We start from the raw sequence: 14,292 nt of genomic DNA, 5'->3' as shown, positions 1-14,292 counted from the left end.
CAAAAACTCAAGTTTGCCCAGCTGGGCAAACTTGAGTCCTTGTACCGGAAAAATATCCAGTAAATAAAATGTTGTTTAGTAAATCGTTATTTTTTTGCATTTCCATACAGCAAAGATGGATATAAATATCACTAAAGCATCCGCTGGGTCATAAACTTCATTTTGGTACCTAACTTGCCTGAGTGGATTGCCTGTAGGCTGAGACAAATCCTCTCTCTCTCTCTCTCTCTCTCTCTCTCTCTCTCTCTCTCTCTCTCTCTCTCTCACACACACACAGTAAATCGAACTTACTAAGGGAGATAATAACTTCCGGTGAATACCAGAAAAATATCCAGTGAATAAAATGTTGTTTAGTAAATCGTTATTTTTTTGCATTTCCATACACCAAACATGGATATGAATATCACTAAAACATCCGCTGGGTCATAAGCTTCATTTCAGTACCCAACTTGCCTGAGTGGATTGCCTGTAGGCTGTGATAAACCGCGTCACACACAGAGGCAGACAGTACAAAAATTTATAATACGATATATACACAAGAGTCACCCTTTATCAAGGCCTTGAGGATAAGAGTTAATGGGTGTACACTAGTCAAAAGGACAATATTGTAATTATTAGTGGAAATTTGGTAAATTGGATTACTTAAAGGGACAGTTAATAAAAACTTGTTTACATTGGACTTGAAAACACCCATATTGTAGTCAGCTGGAAGGTCAGCTAGCAGAACAGAATTCCTCAGGTGGGCAGTTCTAGAAAAGAATCATTGTTCATGGAATTTGCATTTAGATTTAGGCACGAATAGAGCATGGGAGAAACTGTTGATGGTCGTTGTAGATATACATGTTTTTTTTTTTTGGAAAGTGAGGAGGCATAGATTTTTTAGTACCATAGATATTTGGGATTAAATCCATAAAATGGATATGCTCCAAGATATCCTTCTGGAAGGTGAAATATACATGTAGTGTAACCCTATCCTCGTGGCACAGCTTCAGCCGTTCAATCTTGATTTTCAGTACCGTTGTAACGAGACATGCGCCCCCGACAGATTGCCGACTCCCAACGTCGTGTATCGTGGATTTTTCGTTCGACTATTCCTCTTATGGCCGGATCGTCATTTTCTCGCTGGCAATATACCGATGGGAACACACGCGTGGTTTCACAAAAGTAGAAATAAAATAAATCGTGGAACAAAGAAAGGACCACCACAAACGCCAATGTTCACATATAAATTGACTGTTGGACTTGTGTGTGTGTCCTCTCCCTGTTCTATCGATATTACATTCATCTCTATCTCTGCTTCACAGTCAACTCTAAATGTCCAACTTCTATCCGCCGTGACGGTCTCTAGTTGTCAACTGACTGTCCCCTCTACATTGGTATCTCAGGTCACCCACTCCACTCTGGCTACCGGGAGCTGCCCTTCCCTGTTTTATCTGTAGGTTTCTATTGTTATTGTTTGCTACTTCCTATCTATAGTTGATTGTAGGATATTTCTTATTTCTTTGTTTATTCTAAGCCATTTCCTATTTTGTCTATGCCCCCCCCCCTCTCAGCACTTAGTGGCTCAAGCCCACCTCAGGGCCACTTTATAGTATCACACCGTCATCCATCGAAAGATCTGTTTCCTAGAAACAAGTCAGCAAAAAAGGAAGAATCTTCATTTCTTTTTCGCAATATTTAAAAAAAAATGGTAGAAAATTAATATTCAAACATTAAAAGACAATGATAAGGTTGCCAAAAAGAAATGTCCTTTAAGCAACATGCCCAACAGGATGTGACAACCAAAAATATTGAATTTTAGCAGTAGTAAAGCAAAATTTGTCTGATCTCCTTGATACAAAAAGTTAAACTCAACAAAAGAGAATGACCGAACTTGAATATATAGGTTTGTAATCACCTACCATCCTCCTACTCGCATTATGTAAATTTAATTAAATTCAAGTGATTATGTCAAAATAATTCAATTCAAGTGATTATGTCAAAATAATTCAAGTGATTATGTCAAAATAATTCAATTCAAGTGATTATGTAAAAATTCAATTCAAATGATTATGTAAAAATAATTCAAGTGATTATGTCAAAATAATTCAATTCAAGTGATTATGTAAAAATAATTCAATTCAAATGATTATGTAAAAATAATTTCATAAAAATCAACAATTGGTTCTTCGATAAAACATTCAAAATGAATGTTTCTTTTTAGAGAATAATTGAACCATAATACTTGACTTTTGCATTTTAAACTTTAAGTGAAGCCATTATTTAGAGATAATTTTATAAAATTAACAGATACTCTACAGTGCAATGTAGACTACAATGTGTTGTGGACTAAGTGACTGCGGGGAGACATGTGAAGCTTTATCCCAGTACACTGCGGCTGAAGGTCCCTAACTAGAGCAGGTAATCAATTGATTTGATAAAAAAATGGGTAATTTCACGTTTTCGATGACAATAAAAGTATGGGAGGGTGGAACATTTGTTGATCCTCATTCAATTCAGGACAACGTCGGATCTCCTTGCTAGTTCTCTATAAGAACCGTAGCAAATTAGGTTTCTGGATGTTAGTGAAGGTTTGAAGCCAAGCAACAACTCAACTTAGGTAAACATGTTTTATTTTTTTTCTTTCAGTTATTAGGTTCTTTAATGCATTATTTCTTGCCCTTGGTAACAATTATTTGTTGTAAATTAAACAAAGTACTTGTCTGCATGAAATATAAATGTCATATTGGTAATAATCTATTTTAGTGTCGGAAAAAATGTATGATTATAATCATGTAAAATAACATATTTAAACCAAGTTAATTGAAACTAAACTGAAATATTATTTGTATCAAATGCTAATAGTAAGACCGCTTGAATTGTCAGATGTTTTTACTCATAACCACAAAACGTGTTTTTTGTTGTTTTTTTTAAATAAATGTAAACTTTGTATTCAATTTTTTGTTTAAATAGAATATTTTTGGAAATTTTCTCCGTTAAAATAGGGCATTACTGTAATATTCATTTTCAGCATACTCAAAAACCTGTAAAAGCCGTCATAGAGTTGGAAAGAAAGTAAATATTTATAAGTCGTGAGTGAGATGGTCACAAAGTGGGTGTTCAATTTAATAAAACGTTATAACTGAAAATTTACCCCCATTGATGAAAGTCCATAAATTTTTTTTTTTTTTCAACAATTTTTTTTTTTTAAATCTGCAACTTAACTTTGTAATCGATGAGATTAACTTGAAATGTAGCAGATTTTTGCTAGGACACTACAAAAAGTACAATCAAAAAACTTAGGTCTTAATTTAAGGAATTATTCTTGATACATCAATGGCAATTGACAGAGAGAGAAAGAGAAAATCGTCTTACCTTATTTTGTATGGATATCTCTTGCAACAGATTGCCGTCGGTTGCAAGCTAAAGTATTATTCCTTGAAGTCCCGTAATAAATATTAGTAATGCCACAAATTAAATAGAAGAAGAAAGGAATAACTACCGTGACAGTAGGAACCAAAAGTAAAATAAGAAAGGCTAGCAAAGCTTGTGGAAAATAATCCATTTTATAACATGATCTAAAGGTCACATGATTACACATTAATATAAAAAAATAATCATAAATGGGAAGGCACTTTTGCATCTGTCTCCCGAAACCAGAGGCCATTGAAGGTAAGTAACATTTTCTCATACACTCATCTCCAAATTAAAAAAAAAGGAAAATGAGATGGGGTAAGTCAATCTGTTAGTCCCTCAAAGTTAGGCAATTCCAACAGTACCAATTCTCACCCTCTGTGGGAACCTGCTGTATACTTACACAGTCGAAATGGTACCAGCATATCATTGGACTATCATCATCTGAACGAACACATCCTAGGCAAATACATGCATGTTCAGCATCACTTAATGAATTATTCGCTAACATATTGTGGAATAATGAAGGGTCCTGGTTGAAGCAGTCTTCACAGCACCAACTCTCCTCTGCTGGTGGAGGCTGATATAGACCAAAACAGGAGAAATGGTACCAGTTATCACAGCAGGCGCAACACATGGTCTGTTTCACCACAATCAGGGCAAATCCAAACGAGCTCTCTGTCCTCTCCAATAGGACCATCATCACATACAGATGTACAGCCATTCAGATTGTCATCAGTATTTCCTGTCAAAGAATCAAAACCATCAGAGGGTTCCTGAATGGGCAACTCCAGGGGATAGACATTCTTCAAGGAATGAACCTCCTGACTGTGGGGAAACAGCACAAACCATTGAGGATACAATCCTTTTACTTTCTTGGCTTAAACAATTCAAAGCATTTTCAGGCCAACAAATCGGGTGGTCTTTCATCCAAAATGGTCCAGATACGCAAAGGAATACCCCTTGTGATAAGGTGAGCAGGGTTCTGTGCGGTTAGTATATATTTTAATTGAATGGCTACACAAAAGTCTGACATCAGTTCAGCCTCCCATTGACCAATGTTCTTCAGTCTATTTGTAGAAAAAACATTCTTGCTATTGGTCTGTTTTGAGACTAACCAGGCTAACATTATTTGCAAATCAACTCCAAGAAATATTTTCTTGAAACTTACATTCGAATAGGCTTTCAACAATGTAGGGAGGCATTTGATAGCTAAGAAGGCTGATAAAAGCTCTAGAGTAGGTAAACTTTTTGATTTAAGGGGTGCCACTTTTGCCTTTGAAAAAAACAGAAATTAATCCTTCCCCTGGACTGCATATGCCACAAACCCATATGCTTTTTTAGAGGCATCACAGAATAGAAATAATTTGGCTTCCCTTCCTCCAACAACGTTTTTTTCTTGGGACGGTAACAGAACTAAGTTCTGACAATTCGTGGATAGTGATCTTCCATTTTGATCAAAGTTCACATGGCACAATTTCATCTCACTCCAAACCCAATATCCACATTTCACTAATAAGAGTACATACCTGTATAGATACTGACAAACATAATGAGAGAGGATCAAATATCCTTGATGCTTCAGACAATATATGCCTTTAATCGCTGCCTTAGGGTTATAGAAAGTGATATTGATGGTATCAGTAAGAGGGTCATAACGATAACTTAACACCTTCTCCCAAGGACTACTGTGATTCACAAGAGTACCATCTCTTATCATTAACTCATGTAAGCCTGTATTATTAGAGTTGCAAGATTGGAGTATGAATTCTCCCTCTAGCAATGTTTCTACTGCTTGTGTATACAAGTTCGTCAACTCATCCAAGGTATTGTTTGTTCTAATCAGGTTGTCTACATAAAAGATAGATTGCAGCATCCTAGTGCAATCATCCAAGGGATAACGCCCTGCATGATATTTTAATGTCACAATGCGCTTTATTGTGTGATGGGCCCTCGATTATTTCATTTTCGGAGAGTACGTGGGCACACTGAAATCGCATGTGCATGACCCACATCTTTCTGCAAAACACTGCAATTATCTGAGCAATTCGGTCAGTGGCCCCCTTTTACAGAATATACTCTTGAATTGCTTAATGACGCTAGCAAAATTCTGTCAGCAGAACTGCCTCGACATGGCAAACGTCAAGTACAACTGAGTGCCGAAATGTGTTATATCCATAGCAACCCTGTTCCATGTTTCCAGGACGTCAAGTCTACCTTGCTTCCAATGCACCGGGTCTGGATCTATGGACTAGCATTCTTTACAATTCCCAACCACCGACCGCACTTCGGTTTCAGTTATTAGTGGGTTGGCTAACTTCACAAAGTACCATGTTCTTTTCACACCAGTATGTCCACTAGACCAATGAATTGTCTGTATATGAGACACGTGTTGTGTTCTGCGGCCACGGCACACACAAGATCTCTGGGTTCTGTCGCTTTACAGATTTCATTGAACCACCACTGTGATACTCGAGTAAGTTTGTCAGCTCTATTATCATAAGTCTTAACGAGTTCTACATCGATTCTTAGTGCATATTTCAAGGACAAATTTTGGAGTGTGGGAAGGCAACACCTAATTAACATATCCGAGGCTGCTTTGGTATGAACTCTCGTCTGGCTGGACAAGGTGTCAGTTATCCACCGATATACACAGGCAAAGTCCATTCGTAGATGTATAGTTTTGACTTTCCACTGTAATGCAATGTTGACGCATTGCAGCACAGTATCAAGCTCAGCTAAATTTATGCACTACACGGAGCCAGCTTGTGTCCTCTGCCATTGCTTTCCACAACCACGCCTGTAGCAATGGAACTAGTGTCTACCCACACTGTAACATCTTCTCCACAGATACATCAATCACCTTCCCCTGGATCATCCAGGGCTGCTCTTGAACAAATATCTTTGATCATCTATGTTAGAATAGGGTCTCGCACTTCGTAATCCCATCCAGTCGTCATCATATTTGCTCTTCGTTTTACAAACGATGTGGCGATGCGTAACCAGCCACACACCGGGAAATGATCAGTCTGTTTTCCCACACACTGAAAATACAATTTGGCGAGTAAATCTATTGGGCACTGCTGAAAGGTCACTTCCACACCGCCATAACAATTTTCTGTGCTCATCCTGGATGCATGAGCCCAGTCTCAGTTGTTCTAGGGAACTTGCTTTCCAGACCAAACTTCTCCAAATGTTTCTTGACACAGGTTGCAGAACACACACTTTCATTCACAAAAATGTTGTCAATATATGAAGACATAGCCACGTTTATAGTCTTATCCTGGCTGAGGATGGTATTAACAATGGCCATCATTATTAAAGGGCCAACGTTAAGCCCAAATCTTAGGTGGGTAAGACAATATTGCTGTCCGTTGACCTCTACTCTTTGGAACGGCCACAGAGTTTTTGTCAACATGTACTTGCAAATAGGCTCGGCGTAGATCCGGCACTGCAACGTTTGGTCACTGTTGTCATCATTCTGTCAATAAACAGACATTTGCGTTGACCATTTGAATGTTCACATACTCATGTAGCTCTCATACTCCTCACGAATTGGTGTTGGGACTGGATACTCTGCAAGTCTATTTCACAATGTAAGTGGAGGTTGGTCGCCAGCCCATTTCCACAATGTGGTCCACTTCCTAGTGTTCTGTTTATCCTCTGCGGAGAAGTTAGGCTCGGTGATGGTGATAGTAGCAAAATTGGTCTTGCTGAAATGTGGGAAGGTCACCTCATCTTTACTAGACACAGCTACTCCTCCCAGTCACTTGATTGCGTTCAGCCTAAGCAATAAATCAACCCACAGCAAGTATCCATCCACAACTAAGACTTCTATGCTAATGCTCCACATTGTACTAAGGTTCACTTGCACCATTCCTTTTCCACAGCAGCTAAGTGTGCTTCCATCTGCTGTGAGCACCAGGGTCGTCTACCTTGTCCATTCCTTGCAACATGACTTGCAGACCAGTGACTGTGTATTCAGTATCCACGACAGATGACATGGTAGTGCATTGATGTGAACAGTGATATACCGCAATGCACCATTTGCACCAGTTTGGGGAATTAAATTGTCACAGAATTATCTTCCATTGACATTGGTAACATGTGTAGAGGACTAGGATATATAAATCTTAATCCCGTTACAAAAGAAAATAATGAAACGAATGGAATGAAGGAAACAAAGACTCGATTGATGGATAAAATGAACGTGTCGTTTATTTATTGTTGAAGAATGACTGTTTTAGGTGTAACACATGTTCATGTCTGCGCGTGGAAAAAAAGGAGTGAGCAATGTAGTGGAAATGGGAATGACAGTCCAGCATGTAGACAAAGAAAAAGATAGAGGGTTGACATCAGTAAAGCTGTGCACCATGTTAGCAGTCAGCTACGCAAAGATATTCTCAGGCACAAGTTGTATATATAGAGAGAGAAAGAGTGAGAATGTCAATCCAGTTCATGGAGAGAGAAAGCATATAAGGTGTACGTACTGCCTATTAACTCTTGTCCCACGCATAGTAGCGGGTGGCATGAGGCGCCGATAGGGCACACTGTTGGTCCGTACACAGTTCAGCTCGGAAGCTGGTCCGAAAAGAAAGAAGCTGCTTATTGCTCTTGCTTTTATAGTTGTTTCCGGTGGTCTTTTGCACATGTGTGGATTTCCTTTGAAAGGGGAAGTGACGTTGCCCATGTGTGCGTACGTGTGCGCGTATGTGAGTACATGTGTGTACATTAGCATGTGTGTGTATACACGTGAATGTGAGTCTATAAATGCGAACATGAATATATGTATGTGTGTGGACGTGCGTGCTTATGTATATGACAAGTAATATAGTTTGAGATGTGAACGTGTGTTTTTGTGTGAGACTAGAAAAGGCTCCCGCACATGTGATAGGTTTTCAAGGCTTGACACCAACATCTCTTCCTGTCGCACTATCTAGCAGGCAATTGCTTGCTCTATGATTGAGTTCATTACACTTGTAACACCACCGTAATGCAGCTTGCTCTGGAACTTCCGTGCAATTCTTTAAAATGGCACAAGCACACGCCAGCACTTGTAATAGATTTAGGTTTTCCATCTGGGAGTATGCTTGTCATAAGTCTTCCACATTCTCCGGCAATCCAGCAATTAATTCACACTGCAGGCATTGATCCAATACGCCGCCAAACAGAACTGCAAGCCTGCGTAGTTCTGCCAAATATACGTCGACTGTTTCACCTGGTTGGAGGCAGTGTGCCGCAAACTGCTTCCATGCGGCAAGAGGATCCAAAGGAAACACTGTGTACAGTATTTTCTTTCTACACTCAAAATCGGTCCGCTTGTTGTCACTTAATTGCTGGTACACAGCATATGTGCTGCCCGACAAGCTCATCGGAATGACGCATTTGATGTGCTTCACCCCACTCAACTGACATATTAGTTCAGCTTTCTCCAACCACTCCACTACTGACTGTCCGGGTTCACTGCCATCAAATTGATATGAGCTTTGAATTGAAGCACATGGTAGCATAAATGACAGCTGTTTAATGTGCCTTCGCGTAGCAAACTGCCTTCTCACATGGCATAGAAATCTGCCGCCTCCTCCCTCAAAGTAAACAGAAAACAGTCAAATCTCCTAAAAATATTAAATGGTATTCTAATCGGTAAATGTTGGCACGTTACTTATGGAAAAACAATTAATTAAACTGCAGAAGCACCTGTTAAGCCACACAAGTTCTAGAATTGAATTCCCTCCCATCAAAAAAGGACAAAAAACATAAAAATGTTCGGTGCTTATATTTTTGTAAACCATTCATGAAAACTTTATTTTAGATCAATTAAAATGCATTAAAAACTATGTAAGACAAAAAAAAAATTCTTCCCAAAATGTGCTATAATGTATTTTATTTTTTCTTATTTTTTGTTTTAGACGTTTTCTTCAAATTTTAAATTATCCGCCAATTAAAAAAAAAAAAAATTGAAAATTCTATGTCTTTTTCTTTTATTCTTGCTTTATTTCTTTTTCATTTAATTTTAAATTGTCTGCTTCACGGAAGATTCATACGCCGCGTGAGAAGGCAGTTTGCTATGCGAAGGTACATTTAACAGCCGTCGTTTATGCTACTGCGCGTACATAGCGTGAACGGGAACTGTAAAATATCGGAAAATAGTCCCTATCGGTCTTTGTCAGCGACTTCGAATACCCCTAAAAAACAAATTAGAGTGGTCGTGTTCTGTCGGAGAGTATCCCTATATTGGTACTTCTACACTTTACACCGAAACTGGAGACATAATTTTATTTCACGCACCTGCCATAAAAATCCAAGGGAGAAATCAGTATTTTAAACTATGGCCGTAGTTAGAAATAAATAACAAAAATTAAACTAACTTCCGGAAAGAACTATGAAAAAAAGTAAATAAAGTGAAAGGGAACATATTTCAATAATTGTTTAATTGGAAATGTTTTGACTTAGTTAATGAAAACGTGAAAGTTTTTCATGAAACATTTTTTTTTTATTAAAAACAGAAAATAAAATAACATATTCATAATTATGAATATGTCCTTTCACTGTCTGTTTTTAATAAAAAGAATATTTCATGAAAATCTTTCCCGTTTTCATTAATTAAATCGAAACATTTCCAATTAAACAATTATTGAAATATGTTCCCTTTCACTTTATTTACTTTTTTTCATAGTTCTTTCCGGAAGTTAGTTTAATTTTTGTTATTTATTTCTAACTTTGGCCATAGTTTAAAATACTGATTTCTCCCTTGGCAGGAGCGCGAGAAAAATGCGTCTCCATTGAGTGTGTGCCTACATTAAAGATGGCTTTCCATGTCGTAAGTGTTGCATTGTTATCCCTAACAATGGAGATAGAAGAGATGACGTATATTATATATTTGTTGTATCATAAAGGGGATCATATGTGATCGTCTAGTCAGAGTTAATGTCGTGTGTGACCGTCTAGTTGTTCTGTCTATTTGTTCATATGGCGTTGTGTGTGTGACATGTATTTTCAACATACCTTCTGCTTCTTGGATGTTGGTCCATCTGGAAATCTCTCGTCTTGGAGGAGAGACCTGGCACCTGTTTTGGACAAAGATTCAATCACTCCAAGACAAGGAATTGGTTTTATAGTTTATTTCACTTTCCAGGTGTCTCGCAGAAGATGGAAAGTGAATCTGGCCTGTGTGGTTTCTTCTTCTAGGTCTTATTTCTACACACATCAGCGTCACCCCTACCCCCAGTGAAGGGGAGATGTCTGTCAAGCCGTCTGTCGCATTCTAAGCCCAAACCAAATCTCCATGATTCAGCTAACCTGATCACGTGACTCACACACAATCCGATCAGCTGATCTTTACTTCCGGTCTACGTGTCTACAATATGATTTACACACCTCCCCCCTCTCTCTCTCTATCTCTCTCTCTCTCTCTCTCTTGATCTATTCTCTAACAGTAAGGATATCTCCAGAGAAGACCCTAATTTACCTTATATGTGCTTCCGGGTTGCACTAGCTTACACCACTGTATTTATATTTGCCCTCTATCACCCCCACAACAGTGGGGTTACTATCTTTAAGAGTATATCTGAGAAAATTGACCACATACTGTCTGCTCATCCTTCAGCTAACATTCACATTTGCAGTGACTTCAATGTCCATAATGTGGAATGGCTGACCCACTCAAATAAGACCGATGACGAGGAGAGGTTCTGTCATGATTTTGCCATTGCCTATGACCTCACTCAGACTATTCACGAACCCACCCGTGTGCCCGATACTACCAATACTGATCAGTACCAATCTCTTTTCCAATGTGTCAGATGTGAATCCCAATTAAATGAAAGATCCAAGACTTTACTATGTCTTCATAGTTTGTGTAATTCGTGTTTTACCAACACATTGGAAGATGACGAGACAGAAGGGAAATTCTGGAATGTGAGGACGGATTTCATAATAATGAAGGCTTGACCCTTTCACCTATTTTGGCTAATGAATTAAAACGCCAACAATTATTGCTGTTGAAATGTGACACGTGCTTAGAAGAAAACAACTCATCGATAGTGAAATATTGGTGCATCCAGTGTGAGAAACTGTTGTGCATCAATTGTATACGATTCCATAATGCATTTACGAAAGAACACATTTCAAAAAATTTGGATGGAATGAAAAGAGTGGACCTCATTGAAATGATCATGGGAAACAAATGTTTGTTGCATGGAAAAACACTAGAATTGTTTTGTAACAAATGTAACGTGTTTTTGCGACACATGTTACGAGTCTCACTCAACTGACCCCAGCAGCAGCTGTATGAACGTGCCTTCATTATTAGTGAAAGAGGAGGCCTTAAAAATAAAAACCCAAGTCCCTAACCTTAAGAAAGAAATTAATGAATTTAAAGAATTCTTGCAGTCATCAAATGAAAATGTTTTCAAATATACGGATGAAGTAAATCTTGAATGCGAATCTAAATGCCAGGATGTTTGGATAAAATATGAACAAATCGTAATAAAATGCAAAGTTGGATGCTTTGGATCTGTGTCAAAAGATAAAGCAAGAAACAGCTGAAGAAAAAAAAAAAGATGGCAGAATATTTTTGAGAAAAATACAAGAATTCTCAAAGAAGTTGAAATCTGGTTGCTGAATTTACAGCATTTGCTCTGTGAAGATCACCAAGACCGAGAGATCTTGTGTGGATTAAAACTGTTGACATCAAGACTTCCATCACGGTACCATAAATGGATGCGACCAACTGTAAACTTGTAAAAGAAAATCAGTGAATTCTCCCTGGATAAAAATCGTGAGATATCAGAACGATTTTAATCAATGAAAAAGATGATCACATTTTTTTGTGTGATTGTAAAAATAAATCAATAATTGAAATGAGTGAAATCGGACAATTTGTGAGTGAATTTTTTTTTGTCGAATAAAAAAAATCCAAACTTCAAACCTCTTGACATGTGTTCAATTTCATCTGAAGAATAATTTGTTTGTGGAATTGGAGAAAATAAACTTATTTTTTAAAAAGAATTGAAAATGATCCGTTTTATAAATAGAAAAAAATTTTGCAACAAAAAAAAACTTCATTCAGTGTGTTTAAAAGACGAAACAATTTCGGAATTCATCATTTTACAAAGGAAGGCATAGGAATTTAAATGATAAAAAATGAAGGACTGACCTAAAAAAATTGCTAACAAATTCGTGTTAATTTCTACAGTGGGGAATTTGGGGGTTCAAATTGGGATCAATCTGGTATGATTAACCTCAATTCAGCATTACTGAATTTAGGATTACTGAATTTAGTATTACTCAATTTAGTATTACTCAATTTAGTATTACTCAATTTAGTATTACTGAATTTAGTATTACTCAATTTAGTATTACTCAATTTAGCATTACTCAATTTAGCCTTGCTCAATATAGTATTACTCAATTTAGTATTACTCAATTTAGTATTACTCAATTCAGCATTACTCAATTTAGTTAGTTTCCACAAAAAATTCTTTACGCTTTAGAGAAATCAGCTAAAAAATGTCCACTGTTGTTTGTTTTTCAAAACAAAATGTTTACTTGTTTTAAAAAGGATGAAAAATGGATAATTGAAATTTTAAAAATATTTCATTGAAAATGCATTAAAAACTTTGATATCTGAATGTTTTAATATATTTATGGTCATAAAATAATGATATTTCAATTTCTTTATTAAATATTTTTAGTTGATTTTATTGAATCATTTTTTTCAATGATTATTAAACGAATAAAAGAAAAACAATTGTTTCCATCAATACTTTAAATTAAAGACTTTTCATTGTGCATTACCTGGTATGGCACGATCTCCTCCCCGGGAGGGTTATTTGGTTGAGGAACGTCTTGGGAATGCAACCAGCTCCTCGGAAGAATAAACGATATCCAACGATATCAAATGATAGGCACATGCTGGAAACATAAACGAAAACGGGTCGATATGTCGTCAGCTATAATAACATGCATGGCTCGTTTCTTCATTGCGTTGTTACAGGCATCTTTTTGTCGTCGGCATTAATGGCATGCTGAAATCGGACACTGGTATAAAAATAGCGAACAAATGCATTTTTGTAAAAATATATATAATTTATTTAAAAATTAACAAGTAGGAAGCATATTTAGTCAACCCATTGCGCGCACATCCTCTACGTATGGAGTGCAAGCCTCAACTGTTTTAAAACAATACAATCATATTTCAATTCTCTCTTTCAATGAAGAAAGAGAGAGAAAGGGAGTGAATGAGAGAAATAGAGAAAGAAAGAGCGAGAGAGAACGATACGTTTCACGCAATGATTTGTTTTTCAAATTATAATGTCAACATTTCATAAACATATGCCAATCTTCGACTGCCGACAGTTTTAATCTTTAAGGAAAATGTGTCCGCACTGAATGTGTGTGTGTGTGTGTGTGTGTGTGTGTGTGTGTGTGTAGGTGTATTTGCCCCCACATAAGTGCAAGCCAAGTTAGACACAAGGTTCATTAATATAGAAGCCTCTAGCTCCCTCAAAAAGAGGCTAGCCATTGTGCCACACCTAGCACGGATAAAGGAGGCTTTGTTTGTAGCAGTAAGGCATACGTCTTTGACAATCAGTCTAACAGAGGATTTTTTGTTCTCATCCTTAGAAATGGTTTTGCTCAATCCTAGGAGGCCCAGCCTGTTGGGCATTACTTTATGTTTCAGAAAACGTTACTTCATTGATGGTCGCCTGAGGATACCAGGAAATATCAACGGGACTGCTCAGGCATGATTTGTATACCAGAGCGCATTTCACCTAATATGCTTGCTTTCCAAAACCCCCTGACCTTGTGTCTACCTATAACAAAGTGTATGGATGCGTGAGAAACTATTAGCAGCAGCAGCAGCCATTAAAGCATGTATACAAATTATTGCGTCAC

This window comes from Euprymna scolopes, chromosome 16 (assembly GCF_053919585.1).
Source record: "Euprymna scolopes isolate OS-2025 chromosome 16, ASM5391958v1, whole genome shotgun sequence".
Taxonomy (NCBI): Eukaryota; Metazoa; Mollusca; class Cephalopoda; order Sepiida; family Sepiolidae; genus Euprymna; species Euprymna scolopes.
The sequence above is the reverse complement of the archived record's forward strand: the minus strand, read 5'-3'. Positions refer to the sequence as shown.